This window comes from Diplotaxodon limnothrissa, linkage group LG18 (genome assembly GCF_057381915.1).
Source record: "Diplotaxodon limnothrissa isolate DT_005_m linkage group LG18, D_limnothrissa_male_GT1.1, whole genome shotgun sequence".
In the NCBI taxonomy this organism is placed as follows: Eukaryota; Metazoa; Chordata; class Actinopteri; order Cichliformes; family Cichlidae; genus Diplotaxodon; species Diplotaxodon limnothrissa.
This window is the reverse complement of record NC_140613.1, coordinates 39,197,485-39,214,907: the sequence shown is the minus strand read 5'-3', so window position 1 is coordinate 39,214,907 and position 17,423 is coordinate 39,197,485.

The following is a 17,423-nucleotide window of genomic DNA, read 5'->3' as shown; positions in this document are numbered from 1 at the left end:
GGTTCTACAGGATATACAGATAGTTTCAATGTTATGGTGCCACTGTCCTGTGTCTGTGACCCAGTGTTTTGACTTTTGTATTATTATTGATTGATTTCATCATGGTTTTTGACTGCTACTGTTTTGGTTTCTGTTTTGTATTTCTAGCTCTCCAGTTCTTCTTGATTTGTGATTTCTAGTTCTTAGGTTTTGGTTCCTGTGCCCCTCATGTTTAGTGTAGGTCTAGTTCTGTCTTCTTCTTCCCCAGTCAGTCGTGTCTCATGTCACTCCAATCCCTGTACTCTGTGTGCCCTCTGTTTACTATCAACTCCGTGCCTCTGTGCCTGTCGTGTGTTTTCTGTTTTACTTTGAAAGTCCGTGTCCTATGTCAATGTATTCTGTTTTGCTTCCTCCCAGTCTCGTCTCATCTGATTAGTGTCAGCTGTATTCCCTGCCTGTCTGCCATTTCCTTGTTTCCTCGTCTGTGTATATATAGTGGATGTGTCCAAATTCAGGGGCTGCATCCGAGAAGACTGAGAAGGCCGGAAGTGCGAGGCTGTGAAATGGGATGGTCTAGCCTTCAGAGTTGTCACCGCTGTCTTGGTGGAGTTTAATAAACGCAGCCATCTGCTCCTTGCTATCTAAAGTATATCAGGACATTAGAGAAAATTCTCGACAGTCTCCCACTTCTGTTTGATCAGCTTTCTGTTTGACGTTTATTCAGCTGTGTGAAAACTAACTTTAATCTCAGCCAAACTGATTAACTCACGAACAAATAAAACACTGAAAAAAGCCAAACAATAACACTTTTAAGTTATCGTGTTTGACCTGAGTAGCAAAAGACTGCACAGGGTCTGAAAACAATGTGCTGGGAGTCCGGTGTTCTCGCCAGCTGTAGTGAGCCTTGACCACCCGGTCAGCTATCGAGCTGGTGGGTAACAGATGTCTCAGAAAACGTCAGAAGTTTACACAGCTACATTCTCACCTGAAAATATCTGCAAAGTTTATTTTGTGACCCCGAAAGACTATTTCAAACTCTTTAGCTGCCATTGCCACATTTGAAAAGTATTTTTTTCTTATTATACAAATATTATAAATAATAATTTAATTAATAAAGTATTTAACAGAGTAATATTACAACTAAGTAGCTGCCGCCATTGTTGGAAACTGGAATTGGCTGGGCCACACTATGAATTCTGGGATAGGCTGGGCCACAAAGGATACACCTGACCCATCCTTCAAATTCGGGAAAATAAAGGGCGCATTTGTCGGCCGTGTTTGGAGCAGCCTTCGAATTAGGACAGCCTTTGTCGCGTCGCTGTGACGTAATCAGCCCTCAAATGCAGCCTCCGAAGGACGCGGTCCTTTAATTGAGACACAGCCATAGTGTGTGTTCTCCTTTGCTCCTCGTCAGTCCGTCTGCTTGTCATCTCCTGCATTTCTCCTGTGGTATTTCTCCGTGCTCCAATGCTCCATGTTCCGTGTACCCTGTCTCAGGTTTTTCAATGTTTTATGTCTCAGGTTCCCGGCTTTTGTTCCTTCGTATCACTTTTTTAGTTTCACCCAGTTTAAGTTTGTTCAGTGTAGTCGCTGCAATGTTCAGTTTTTGTTTGTATTTCATTTTTGTCCCATTGTAAATAAAGTTAACTCACAATAAGTAGTTCGTCAGTGCCAGCACTTGGGTCCTTTCTCTCATTCCTTCCACGCCGTCTGGCCGACATATGGTTTAAAAATCAAAATCCCTATGGAGAATTTTATGATGGATTTTTTACTTCTGGAATCTCACTGTTGAGCTCTGAAGTTTGATATTGATTGGCATACTTGAATAGTTGGTCCTGTATGAAATAAATGAATAAATATCATTTTTTAAGAATACATTGGCAGTTGTCAGCTGGCAAGTCTGCACAAAAAAACATCAGTTAAATAACTGCAAAGAAAACAATTAGCATTTAACCACGTAGATATAAATTTTTTTCCTGCCCATTATGCAATAAAAACATCATCATTTAGCAAATTATAATAAACAATCAACATGGTATTGAAAACTTACATTTGTTTAGCAGTAACAGAATAATTAACAAAGCATATCTTTAAAGATTCCCTAATGAATATTTTTTTATTTTAACCCAATGTTTGAAAATACCTCAGCTCTGCAGAAAGCTCTAGAATGATTTAATGCATTGTTTTGGTATTATAGCCCAGAGATCTACTGCCATGGTGCACTTCTACCACTCAACTATCCAGTTATCCGGATCTAGAATTTCCAGAATGGTACTTTTCTGTCACTTCAAAATTGGGCATTTGGTTACAATTAGAAATACAAATATTAGAGATATTAATGCATGGTGTAGACATTTCAGCTTTGGTCAACTTCTCTTGTACATCTATGAAATAACCAAAATGTGTTATCATCTGTGGTGTTTTATCCAGGTTAAGGTTAAGTTATCTGGCCACTAAAAGATATATTGGTCACTTGCCATATTAACATTAAGGGGTAATGGTGCTGTTGAGTGCAGTAGCACAACACTGACCTACAATAACATTTTATCTCTGAGCCATAAAATCTTAAACTGCACAAAAAGAAAAAGCAAAGAATTCTTTCTTAAAATATGTTTGCTTTTGTCATGACCTGTGGCAGCAGGGGGAGTCAAACGCAGGACTCTGAGGTAAAAGTTCACAGGTTTATTTACAACAAACTAATGCAAGGAATCTGAAGGCTTTCCTGCAGTCAGGTTCAAGGCCAGTCAGACAGGGACGTCTGCGGCTCCCATTTTCTCCAAACAATTTTCCAACCTTATCACTTTGAGTTTCTGCACAGAAGAGAGGTGAGTGAGTCCAAAACACAAGGAGCAAAAAACCCCACCAAACTGTTAATCCTATTAACAGCTAGGAGTGGCACTTGATGTGGTCTGGTGCTGTAGCCCATTTGCATCAAGGTTTGATGTGTAGTGCATTCAAAGACGCTCTTCCGCATACCTTGGTTTTAAGGGTGATTATTTGTTACTGTCGCTTTCCTCTCAGCTCAAAGCAGTCTGGCCATTTTCTTCTGACACTCACTGGAACTACCGAGGCGTGTGTCTGACACAACAGATCAGCAGTTTCCTCTATCGGTAGCAAACGATTTCAGCTCCCTTTCCCATCCCTGTAAACAAACGTTCTGATTGGCTGCCCCTCACAAATGAAAGGTCTGAACATCAGATGGGAGGGGCTGCTGTGCCTGAAATAAGCACACTGAGATGATAAAGAGCCAAGAGCAGGAAAAAAACTGACATATTTGTACATTCATTGACCTCATCATTTAAAAATCTGGCCATCCAACCTAGTAACAGTACATATATAAGATAGAAAATAAGAAAAAGAATAACCATCCAAATATTCATCATATATATACAATGTAATACTTTTTTTTTTTTAAAATATAACAACAACTAAAAATCAAGTTTATAGAAAGCAATAAAGGTAAAAACAAAGCCACCACGTCTGAAATCATTTTAAATGCATGAACAAATGAAAAAAATATCCTTATATTTATTTAACAAACATGTAGTTGTAGATCTGTTTATTTTAGGTTTGTTCCTTGTTATCCAGTTGTTGTAAGAGTTATTCTACAGTTTCTTGTTTTGATCAAAGTCTTTCTAATCTCTGTCTTTTGCTTTATATGTGATTACATTTTTACTGTCAAATGAAAAAAAAAAACATGTCATCTGACTAATTTGCCTTGGGGTGGGTGGGCAAGAATGGGATGGGAACATAGATAAAAATAAGGCTGAACAAATTTTTGTAATGTTATTGGTCACACTTGGACTACACTGTCCAAGGACTTCTGTTGGAAAGAGTTTAGCCATGGAATTTGTTACTATGTTTCAAAGTAGCATACAGTGTAAGGCCAAAACTGGCCTCTGGGTGAGACAGTTTCACTGAGTTTTTGTTAATCCAAAATTAATTGTGCTCTGAAAATGTACCAAGGTTACACTCTGGAATAATGAACTGCAAAATCTGGCCAATTATTCATTCCACAAATGTTATATGTGCACTATGTTTTGTGAGAAACAAAGAGAAGGGAAAAAGGAGAGAAGAGGCTTTTCAAGCACCATCCTTTGTGCCAAGACACTTCTATTCAGCTCCTAAGTATGCACTGTTCCCAGAGTTTGAGTTAATTTTGACAGACATTTCTATCCAAACATGTTCACTTCAAAGCTGAGAAGGCAGAGAGATTTTACTGAATCAGACTTGCTCGTTTTTAATGAATTTGTCTCCCATCTTCTTTTAGGATCATGAAGTCTGACCATGTTACCCAGATAGCAGAGTTTAAATATTTAACATATACTCATATGTCAGATACGAGTGTCTACTCTGCGTCTACTCACCTCATTGACATTATTATGGAATAATTAATATACTCGGACAATAATTAAATTCAAAGCATCATTATCTTTTTTCAAGTCAAATAAAATGTGTATATCAAAAATGTGTGGATTTGTTAAGCCTTTATGCCGTGTATCGAAAAAGCTTTTAAAAAGCAGTCAACTGCAGGGTGAAAGGCCTGGTGGATATTGATTACAATAAACTTTAGCACGGCATTGAATAAAGCCTGCTGGTAGTGTAACCGTAGGTGGGAAAGGATTAGCCTGTGGTCTTTGACACATATGTAATATTAGAGAAAATATCAATCACATACTGTAGCTGATAATCATGTTGAGAAGTTAATATGCAACAAAAGCATTAGTTTGGCATAACAGATGAGTGTGTAATTCAATGTAAATTTAGTTACAGTTCTCACAGTTCTGCACACTACACAGCTCCCAATGCTTCTGGACAGAAGATTTGATAAACACAGGGGCTGAAGACACAATCGGAATCTAAGAAACAATGACCTATAAAGGCAATCTAAGCATAATAGAAATGAACTTCGATAATCTAATGAACTTAAATATAAACTATAAACATCAAAATATATTAAAACTCAAAATGCTGGGTCAAATGACCCAGATTTTATGAAAAAAAACAATATAAATTTCCTTGGTTTATTAGACAGTCAACAGTTTAAAGAATGGAATAGCCCTTTATTGTCATTGTACATGCACAATGAAATTGTGGGTGCTCCACACCAACTGAGGAGAAATAAAATATAAATAGTAAGACAGCAGAAACAAAAAACTAACAGGAGAAATATATACAATATATACAAACAAGAGAAAGGAACACATTAGAGGACAGGCTGCAAAGTGCTTGGAAGTACTTGGTGTGAGTAGAGTCCATGTGTGAGTGACCTGAGTGATGAGGGTTACTCAGACCACGGGCAGGGGTGGGGTGTGGGGGCGGGGTAATGTTTGTTAACAGTCCGAATGGCCCAGGGGAAGAAGCTGTTAGTGAGTCTGGAGGTGTGAGACCAGATTGATCTGAGGCACCTAGCAGAGGGCAGTGGGTCAAACAGGTGGTGGGCAGGGTGCAACAACTTAACAACCAGGCAAGGAATACACTTTATTTTCCCCTCATGATGAGTATTTGCCAGATTGATGCTGACTGGCCTTGTGTAACTGGACCCTTTGGTTAAATTATTAAGCATTTATTTAAGGCAGCTGCTGCCTTTTTACCAACAGAAATTTTGACAGCTTGACTCTGGACAGCTAGGTTGATTGCCTGTTAGTGTGAATGGTTGCCAGGCTCTGCCAGCCCTGTGGTTGATTTGCGAACTGCTCAGGGTGTACAAATTCTCTTGAACACTATTACGTGGGATAATCTTCTGTGAACATCTAAAAAGAAAAACTGGTATTGGTAATGGATAAATGGATAAAAGTACCACAGCAGGAAAAGCACAGCTGTAACTAACAGTAATATCATCCAATATCCCAGTAAAACCATTATAATGTGACAATGAGCCAAGATGCAGAACCCTAAAATTGAAGCAGATAATACAATTGGGCCAGTATTATTTCGTTACACCTGTGCTTTTCCTGCTGAGACATATTAAAATTTGCTTCTTTGAAATTGGCGTATTACACTACCTGGCATAATTTGGTAATTTCACCAACCGCATGGCCTGTGATTGTTCATTGCTCTCTCTCTCTCTGTCTCTCTCTGTCTCTCTCTCTCTCTCTCTCCCTTTTTTTTGCAGTGGTTTCACTGGAGCAAAGGCAGATATTTTCTGTTGCACAAAAATAAACCTCACATTTACATATGAATCATTACTGTAAGCTGCCCCTGTTATTTACTACTTCCCATGTCTGTGATGTGCTGTAATTAGAATGACATTTAAAACTTTAGGGAGCAGTGTATTCCAAAACCTGCATCCAGTTTTATGTGCAATCATCACAGGTACATCCAGGAATGTAAAGGGGTGGGGGTCAGAAATTGCGGTCACTGGGTTGAAGCCAGTATTACATGATATCCAACATTCAACTGCTGTTTTCGACCCATAACTGTAACTCATCTTCAAGCTTCCAAGCTGACAGTGGTGGCCAAATTACTGACCATCAGGTCTAGGCCTTGAGCTCATGTCTCCTCTTTTAAGCCACAGCCAGCAGGAGGCTCTTTATGCTGCCTCTCTAATCCTGCTCACAGCTGTTTTCCTCCCTCATCTCTCACTGCACCTCACATCATTTGTCAGTGTGCTACCTGCACAGCTGAAGACTTTCAGGAGAAGTAGCTGAAAATAAAATGTGCTCTCCCAGCAACAAGCTGACCTACCACCATTACGACCCACCTAGCTCCAATATGTATCACTCTTGCATAGGGATGGGTATCGAAAACCGGTTCTTGTTGAGAACCGGTTCCCACTGTTTCAATTCCTTGGAATTGTTTGGCATTTTTGCAAACGATTCCCTTATCGATTCCAGTCGCCCCGAATGACTTCACCACGTTGCGGAGCGTCATTTACCTGGCAGGAAACATGGCGGCTCAAACGCTAAAAAGTTTGGTCATACAAGAATGGATGACAACAGGGCAACTTGCAATACTTGCAAAGTAGATACTTCATTTAAGGGAGGAAACACTACGAATATGCAAAAGCATTTGCACACAAAACACGTGATGACCTTAAATGAATGTCGTGTTTTTAATTCCGCTCCGGACTCGTGAATCTCAACCCAGCAGCAGCGGTAACGTTTGCACGTCCTCTCCCGTTAATGCGGCAGGTAAATAATCAACTAACAGTGCATATTATGTTAGCGCGATCTGCCTTATTACAAAACCTGCCATTACTGTGCATTTAGGTGACCATGATGAGACAGACAGAGTCTGGCTGGCGCTCACTGACAATTCTCGCTGCAGTCTGCCGGTAGCGTCTCCTTTCAAGCCAGGATAGACTAATGTTACCGAGCAGTGACTCAGTTTGTGGTCAAAGGCTTGCACCCGTTTGCCACAGCAGATGCCCCGATTTTCGGTAAGTGAATGTGTTTAATTGTAGGCAGGGACATTACTGGATATTCTTGTGTAATTGCTACAGAATAATTTATGTTATACTTTGTTATTGCTACAGAAGAATATTTATCTTATTATTTTACATTTACAATTTTTTTCCCCGGGGTCCCTGTGACACCACATTGAAGAGCCGTAGGCTGGATCTCTTAAGATCTCACTTCTGGGTTTGTAAGGCCATGTTACTCCTAAATTTCTATCTTGTTCAAAGAGAAGATATAAAACAAAGTTCTAAGCTAATCGACCTTAGTGTTCTCCTTTTTTAAAAAGAATCGATAAGAGAATCGATAAAGAATCGAATCGTTAAACAGAATCGAAAATGGAATCGGAATCGTGAAAATCTTATCAATACCCATCCCTACTCTTGCAATTATTGTACTATTTTCCCTTTGTGGTGCCTTAAATGCAATAGCTAATGGCTGACTAACTATCAGTTATCTTTTAATCTAATTATAAACAGCAATTTTTAAAAAAAACAGATATTCGTATTTCCTTTGATACAATTTGAGTAGAATGATTTTACGATATTTTATATTTATATTTATATTCCATATTTCTTTTTTTAATGTAAGTTTTACTCATTACTCATTATGCTCTCCAAGTGTTTTCTAATGAAAATATTTTTGGCCATTGAAATACTGAACTACTAATGTAATAGCATATGTATAGTGATTTTTTGTTGTCCTACTGTCCTACTCTTTAACCGTGTATCCATATAGCACTTCATTCTGCAGTCTTCTACCTCATATCCACAGCTAATTTAGAATCACTTATAAGATAAGATAAGATAAGATAAGATAAGATAAGATAAGATAAGATGAAACTTTATTAATCCCTCGGGTGGGTTCCTCTGGGAAATTCGGTTATTAATCAAACATTGCGCTGAGAGAGGAAGCCAGACTATCTGTAGGAATCCCACCTATAGGCACAGGGCGAACATGCAAACGCCACAGACAAGTCAGCATGGAAAACTAAATATAACATCTGCATGACTGCAGTGTTTTGTTTTGGAGTTTTTGGGGGGGGGGTTTCGTTTTATTAAGTATTTGTCCTAACCTGCTGTCTCTGATTATGACGTTTAGTTGATCTGGGTCAAACCCTTGTGTGAGTTCTCCAGTTCCAAATGGACTTTGGAGGAGAGGTTTTGTTCAATTAGGAGGACACTAAAATCGTGGGTCTTGAATTGAGGATGAGAGCATAATGCAGTCTTATGTCAGTTTGTGAAATTGTGTTCAAGAAAACTATTTCTCATGTGTTTGGTCTCACATGTGACCTGATTAGAAATGGTGTTGTTACGTGCCAAGGGGTGTGGCTTTGCTTTTGTGCTCTGTTTTGTGTTCTATTCATCTTTCAGGCGTCAGGCCTCCTCTGATTGGCCAGTTCGAAGTTGATTGGCAGGTGTCTATTGGCTGGACTGGGCTCAGTTGGCCAATCACACTCCAAGGAACACTACAAATGAGCCGCTCCCTGGCCAGCTGGGGGCTGCTGGCTTCTGCTTTGACAAACATTTGCGAACAGGCATCTTTATGTTGTGTGTGGTGGGAGGCTGGACAGGTAAGCCGGGGTACCCTATACACTGGTTGTAGATTTTACTCTGTTAGTCACACTAGGTTATGCGGTTGATGCCACCCTTGTATGTTTTCACTGACTTTTATCGAGTAGCTAGGTAGGCCTTTTGTTTTGCATTTTTCTTTCAGTTAGGCTAGGCCCTGGAAGCTACTGACCTCTTTTTGTTTTATTACTTTCTTTGATTTGGATCAACCGCCCAGTCCTCCTCCCCCACCTCTTTACTGTTGTTAAATTTGACTATCCAGGCAAGCACCCAATAAATCCTGCCTGATACTTAACTGTTCTGTGGTCTTCCTCCTTCATTGATTGTGGTTGTCCAGTGTTGCTGTCTCCTTCCTACCTTTGCCTCCGCCATGGTGGGGGGGGACGTAACACAAGTGGGGGCTCGTCCGGGATCGTTGTATGTGGTGGACAACCTGTATTAATGAGGACGGTGCCGTGATTTTAGGGTGTCTACGTTTCATAGTATCAGCCGGAGATGAGTTTCGACCTGCCTGGTTTTGTTAGTCACCCTAGCGTTGACAAAGTTGACTTGTGTCGCAAAGACGACCTGTTGAGTATTGCTGCCCAGTATAACCTTTCCGTACCAAAGTATGGAGTGAAGAAGGATATTAAGCAGGCTTTGTTGGAGGGATTATTCGAGTTGGGGATTTTAATCAGCCCTGTTCCAGCTGGGGTGCCTTCTCAGGACCCTTCAGTTTCCCCTGGTGCCTCTGCTGATCTAGCTTCTCCAGAGAGAACTGATGAGCAAGCGCTGCCTGCTACACCTCCGGGTGCCCAAGTTAACTCTGATGCGGCTCCCCAAACTCTGCCTCGCTTTAAGCCTTTCACTCCAGAATCCCAAACATCTAGCAGTGATGCAAAGCTTAAGGTTCGCTTACTGCGTTTACAGTTGGAGGCACAAGAGAAGGATAAGGTGCGTAAAGCGGATTATGATCTCCGGCTGGAGGTCCGTAGGCTGGAGATAGAAGCTGAAAAGGAAGTCAGGTTAAAGCAGCTTGAAGTAGAAGCACTGAGGGTGTCATCAGGACAGAAAACAGATGCCACTAAAGAAATCCCGAAAGTCTCCCCGGAAAGTTTTAACGTTAGCAAACATATTGCCCTAGTACCTACCTTTCGTGAGACTGAGGTAGATTCGTACTTCAACGCTTTTGAAAAGGTGGCTACTGCTCTGAAATGGCCAAGAGACATGTGGCCCATATTACTTCAGTGTAAATTAGTGGGCAAAGCTCAGGAGGTAGTAGCTTCACTTTCGCTAGAGCAAAGCATGAAATACGACGTGTTGAAGGAAACAATTGTACGTGCCTACGAACTGGTACCTGAGGCCTACAGGCAGAAATTTAGGAACCATAAGAAGTCTAGCAGTCAAACATATGTGGAGTTTGCACATGAAAAAGGGGCTCTTTTTGATAAATGGTGCGCTGCTAACGGAGTTGGGGATGAGTATGAGTCGCTGCGTGAGTTAATGCTACTGGAGGATTTTAAAAATTCATTACCTGAGAGGCTCATAATGTTCTTAAACGAACAGAAGGTGACGTCCATGTCCAAAGCAGCTGTGTTGGCCGATGAGTTTGTGCTAACTCATAAGAATGTTTTTACCCCTGTTTCCCATCCAGATAGGCCCACAGCCATGCGCTCAGCACGGCTTGAGTCTAGTTGCTCTGCTGCGAGGCCAGTGAGGCCAATGAGGGGGCCCTCGCCTTCCCACGGTGAGTGTGAATGCTTTTATTGCCACAAGAGGGGTCATCTCATCGCAGAATGTCAGGCATTAAAGCGTAAACAGCAACTATCCTCACAGCCAAAAGGGGTGGGATTGATTAAAGCCACAGAGACTGGGAGGGCATTTCAACCAAACACTAACCACCCTGACCCCTGTTTCAAACCATTCATTCTAGAGGGAGTGGTTTCGCTGACTGGGAATCCAAATGAGCAACAACCAGTAAAAATACTGAGAGATACAGGGGCCTCTCAGTCCATCATTAGAGAAAACGTCTTACCGTTTTCTGAGGAGTCATTTTGCCAGTCCAGTGTTATTGTCCAGGGAGTAGAACTCGGATTTGTATCTGCCCCTTTGCACACTATTCACATTCAGTCTTCATTAGTCAGCGGAGTTGTTAAAGTGGCTATTCGTTCTGCGTTGCCCATACCAGGCATTGACTTCATCCTAGGTAATGACCTTGCTGGAGGCAAGGTCATACCCATTCCTGAAGTGTTAGACAGACCCAAGCTGAGCCGGGATTCTGACTCAGCCCAAGACCAGCCTGCCATCTTTCCAGCTTGTGTAGTTACGAGGGCCCAGACAAAAAAGTATGGTCCTGACTTGGCCGATTCCTTCATGAGGTCAGATCCCGTTGGTGACGTGATTAACTTTACCTCTGGATCTAAGGTTCAGGCCACAGTTCCACCTGCTGACAAAACACAACCAGTTCTGGATTTGCCAGTCTCCCGAGAGGAGTTCATTATTGCACAGAAAAATGATGTAACCCTGTCCAAGTGTCATTCCTCCACTCTCAGTCAACAGGATGCCAAAGGGAAAAAGCTGGCTTACTTCTCTGACAAAGGTCTTCTGATGCGCAGATGGACAAGTGAGGTCTCGGAAGACGCTGACTGGTCTGCAGTATATCAGGTGGTGGTACCTACTGCTTATCGTACCCAGGTACTGTCCTTAGCACATGACCATCCATGGTCAGGACATTTGGGGGTTAATAAAACATACACCAGAATTCTGAAACATTTCTTCTGGCCCGGACTGAAATCTGATGTTGTTCAATACTGCCGTACTTGCCATGTATGCCAAATGACCGGCAAGCCAAACCAAGTAATCCCCCCCGCTCCTCTCTGTCCTATCCCAGTAGTAGAGGAGCCATTTCAAAAAGTGATTGTTGACTGTGTGGGGCCTCTACCTAAAGCTAAAACTGGAAACCAGTTTCTGTTGACGATCATGTGCGTTTCGACCAGGTTTCCCGAGGCAATCCCACTACGGAGAATAACAGCTCAGATTGTTGTCAAAGCACTGTTGAGATTCTTTTCAACCTTTGGTCTGCCTAAGGTTGTGCAAACAGACCAAGGCACTAACTTTAAGTCTAGAGTGTTTGCCCAAGCCCTGAAAACATTAGGCATTGAACACATAACCTCGAGTTCTTACCATCCTGAAAGTCAGGGGGCACTAGAGAGGTTTCATCAGACTTTGAAGTCTATGTTAAGGAAACACTGTTATAGTTCCCAACGGGACTGGGATGAAAGTGTTCCACTTGTTTTATTTGCCTGTCGGGAAGCAACCCAAGAATCTCTGGGATTTAGTCCCAGTGAACTTGTGTTTGGGCGTGAGATGAGGGGTCCTTTGAAGGTTTTTAAAGAGAGGCTGGCTACACCGGTTGACAACACCAAAAGCCTTCCAGAGTACGTCAAGACACTGAATGACAGGTTGAAGAGGGCTTATTCCTTAACCAGGAACGTATTAGCCACGTCACAAGCGAAAATGAAGAGACACTTTGATCAGCGGGCTGTTGACCGTTCATTTCTGCCAGGTGACAGAGTGCTCCTTCTCCTTCCGGTGCCCGGCTCCTCTCTCTCCGTTAGGTTCTCTGGTCCTTATGTTGTAGAGAGAAAACTCAGCAAGACTAACTACATTATTCAGACCCCGGATCGCAGACGTCCCACTCGGGTGTGTCATGTCAACATGATGAAGCTGTACAACTCTCGTGAACCTTCAGCTGTGCCATCTGTGGTCCAAGAGCAAGTGGTTACGTCTCCGATGGCTTCGGTGACCAAGGTGGAGATTACTCCAGATGAAGATGGGTTGGTGTTACGAGGTGCTGAGCCTCAAAGTGCTCGACTAGGTAATTCTGTGATATTGTCAACCCTAACACGATACCTGTCCCACCTTCCTGCTGAACAGAGCAATGATATTATAACACTCATATCGGGATTCCCATCTCTGTTCAGTGATATCCCGTCTCAAACCACTGTCATAAAACATGATGTGGTGCTCACTAACCCTACACCAATCAAACAGCGCGCTTATCGGGTTAGTCCTGCAAAGAGGGAAATCATAAAACAGGAAGTTGAGTATCTTCTTCAGAATGGATTTGCAGTGCCAAGCTCCAGCTCTTGGAGTTCACCATGTCTCTTAGACACTAAGTCAGATGGAAGCCCAAGATTCTGTACAGACTTCCGAAAGGTGAACTCTGTCACTTTACCCGATGCACATCCCTTACCCCTTATCGATGACTGCATTGATGAAATAGGGCCTGCAAAATACATCACTAAACTCGATATGTTAAAAGGGTATTGGCAAGTGCCTTTGACACAGCAAGCATCTGAGATTTCAGCTTTTGTCACCCCTGACCACTTCCTGCAGTATACGGTTATGCCTTTTGGCATGTGCAATGCCCCTGCAACGTTTCAGAGACTGGTTAACAAAGTGTTGGGAAACATCCCTAACTGCCGAGCATACTTAGATGACATTGTTGTGTATAGCAGTGACTGGTCCACCCACATAGCTACATTAAAAGAAGTCTTCATTAGCCTAGACAGTGCGTCTCTCACTTTGAACCTTGCCAAATGTGATTTCGCTAGAGGCAGTGTCCTCTACCTTGGCCAGCAAGTTGGTCTAGGGCAAGTGCGCCCTGCAGATGCCAAAGTCATTGCGATTAGGGAGTTCCCCCAACCAACCACCAGGAGAGAACTGCGGCGGTTCCTTGGGATGATAGGATATTACCGACGGTTTTGTAAAAATTTCTCTTCTGTTGCTGCTCCTCTCACTGATTTAACCAGCCCCTCAAAGCCATTTATTTGGTCTGGGAGTTGTCAGCAGGCTTTCGAAAGCCTTAAGGGCTTACTTTGTTGCACCCCTGTTTTGTCTGCTCCTAACTTCTCTTTACCATTCAAACTGGAAATAGATGCCAGCGCAGTTGGGGCGGGAGCGGTGCTTCTCCAGGAGGATACCCAGGGCATTGACCATCCTGTGAGTTACTTCTCTCGGAAGTTTGACAAACACCAGCTCAGGTATTCTACCATTGAAAAGGAGACCCTTGCTTTGTTGTGGGCCTTGCAACATTTTGAAGTCTATACAGAGTCAGGTCAGAGGTCAGTCCAAGTATTCACAGATCACAACCCTTTAGTTTTCCTCTCCAAGATGTATAATCACAACCAGCGGCTTATGCGTTGGTCACTGATTATTCAGAATTATACCCTCAAAATCCATCACAAAAAAGGTTCAGAAAACATTGTAGCAGACGCACTCTCCCGTGCTGTTTAGAGAGGTCACCAAACCCTAAGTTTGGTTTTTGAAGGGTGGGAGTGTTACGTGCCAAGGGGTGTGGCTTTGCTTTTGTGCTCTGTTTTGTGTTCTATTCATCTTTCAGGCGTCAGGCCTCCTCTGATTGGCCAGTTCGAAGTTGATTGGCAGGTGTCTATTGGCTGGACTGGGCTCAGTTGGCCAATCACACTCCAAGGAACACTACAAATGAGCCGCTCCCTGGCCAGCTGGGGGCTGCTGGCTTCTGCTTTGACAAACATTTGCGAACAGGCATCTTTATGTTGTGTGTGGTGGGAGGCTGGACAGGTAAGCCGGGGTACCCTATACACTGGTTGTAGATTTTACTCTGTTAGTCACACTAGGTTATGCGGTTGATGCCACCCTTGTATGTTTTCACTGACTTTTATCGAGTAGCTAGGTAGGCCTTTTGTTTTGCATTTTTCTTTCAGTTAGGCTAGGCCCTGGAAGCTACTGACCTCTTTTTGTTTTATTACTTTCTTTGATTTGGATCAACCGCCCAGTCCTCCTCCCCCACCTCTTTACTGTTGTTAAATTTGACTATCCAGGCAAGCACCCAATAAATCCTGCCTGATACTTAACTGTTCTGTGGTCTTCCTCCTTCATTGATTGTGGTTGTCCAGTGTTGCTGTCTCCTTCCTACCTTTGCCTCCGCCATGGTGGGGGGGGACGTAACAGTGTTGTAACACTTTCCAAACCGATCGGTTTTTTGTTGAATTCTGAATTGTTAAGAAACTAGAACACAGTGTTTTGCTACCAGGAGATAATGTGTACTGTGTCCTTCTTTCTACCAAAAAAATTTGTACTAAAATTCACACATATATTTGACACATTTGTTTGTTTTTTTTAACCAAGGCGATTGATTACACTCTTTCCATACAGAATCTTGAGTTAGAACAGCAGGCAAAGCATGCATACATGCCACACAGCATGTAGGAAAAAATGCATAAATATATACTATCATACATAAATCAACATAAACGAATTGTAATAACATGTAGTTGCAGATAAATGTGATCTGAAGCTGAGGTTAAAGTAAAGCAGCCCCAGAAATGTGAGATATTTTGAGTCTTAAATATGTAGTGTGCTGTAATCCATCATCCAGGATTAACTGCAGAGGCAGTAAATACTTCTAAAGTTTGCTGCTCAGACAGCAGTCGATCACAAACTAGGATCAAGTCTGTCAAGGCTGAGACAGATCGATGAAGAGCAAGCAACGATTTCATAAGCTAAAAATACACATGGGTGTGTGTAAAAATGAAAGACCATTAGCAATGGTTCTGTGTGATACTGAACTGTGTATGAATGCTAAGAGAAAGAGTATTTAAAACACCTACTTTATGCTTTCCAGATTTCCAGTGTTATGTTTTTTTATTTAAAGAGCGAGCAACTTTAGAAACAAAATATTCAGTTAGCAAGAATGCAGGTTTATGGATTTCTGCTCTCATCGCTCTGCCTCGGTGGAGCTCATTGCTTCCGCTTTTGGCTCACACAACTGCTCCTAATCACGCACCGGTGATTCATCATCATGTTTCCTGGCCATTTCTTAAGAAAGTGGCTGTGAGCTCCTCGTCCCTGGACTATCGAGTTTGACACGTTAGTGTAAAATCCGGCATTGTGAGTTCATTGTGGAGCACTGATTTGGCGTATGAGTGAGAAGGACCTGTTTTCCTTCCCCAAACCTTCCTGTGGACCCCTGGAATCCCTGGCTTCTCCCCCCTGCACCTGGTGTTTTTGTGTGAATAAAGAACTGTTAATTTGTAACTTTCAGTCTGCACCAATCCGCCTGCCGTGACACTATAACTGTGAAAAAATTAAGGCAGCAATATCCAGCAGACTTGTTTACTCATCATTGTAGTCATTAGTGATTACCTAACTCCATTCACATTTAAATTGTATTATGGCTCACTGCTATGGTTTTATGGGAGGCATTAATGCATTCCTAAATAAGTGGGCTCTTGACTGACACAGGGCTGTAAAACATTTGCTCACCGCCAACAGGGACATAACACATTACAGCAAAAAATACAAATAAAAAAAAGAAAGAAACTGAATAATTACAGTATGTACTTTAGCTTGAAGGTTTATTCTTGACCTTCAGAACACATTCAGTGGAAAAAGTGCATTCCAAAGTAGTCCGAAGTTAGACTTTTGTTGCAGATAGTTACAGAAAACAATAAATTATTAGTGGAGTAAATGTTTTTAAGTCAGTGTGAATTTTAAAACTGCAACTTTTATTGTTAGTGTGAGAAAATAGTGAATGTGAGCAAATTGCTTGGAAAAGGCAGATTGCTAAGGGATGGATCAGCGTTACCTGAACCCTAACTATGAGCTTTATCATAAAGGACAGTTTCAATCCTAATCTTAAAAGTAGAGAGTGCGTCTGTTTCCATCCGTCCATTCTTTCGCGCTTATCCTTGTCAGGGTCACCCTGCCTTTGACCCTACAGTAGCTGGGGTGGCTCCAACCCCCCGTGATTGTCTAGGTGACTTTCAAAAAGAACATCCAGCAGACACCAACACTGAAACCTAACTTTCATCTTGGTACTATTTTTCAATCAAGACTAAAAAGATGGTCAGCCACGGTTTCTTCAACCCAAGGGTAGAAATGTTGGTATGTTAGAGCTGTAGACTAAACACCAACATTGCAATGACTCAGTCTTTCACTTCCATCATTCCTCAAAATGCTAAAGGAAACAAAAAACTTGAAGAAATAATCGCACAAAATCTAATAATACAGCATGGATATTTATAAGCATCTCATAAATGCAAAACAAAATAACCTCACACATCCCATAATTTACACAACAGAGAACAGAAAAAACAGAGCAAAAGTTGTAGCCAGTAAAGTTTTTGTGTCATTTTCAAATCACAGACAAAGTTTGTTTTGGCTGGCTTAGACAGTACAGTGACAGTAATAACGAATAGCATCAACAAAGACAGAATATGTTACCATGTGGATATTTTGGTTACTGGCGGTGCATGCGTGCAGCTGTGTTTGTGTCACAGGGCCTGCCTGACGTACTTATTGTTGAACGAGCTGATGAAATACTGACACGCCAGACAGAAAACAAATCATGTCAACCCAGAAACTAAATGACAGACACACAGCTGTCACACTCTAATGACTGTTAAAAAATAGATGTTGAAAATTGTTTGGCTGCCATGGAAATTTATGAGAC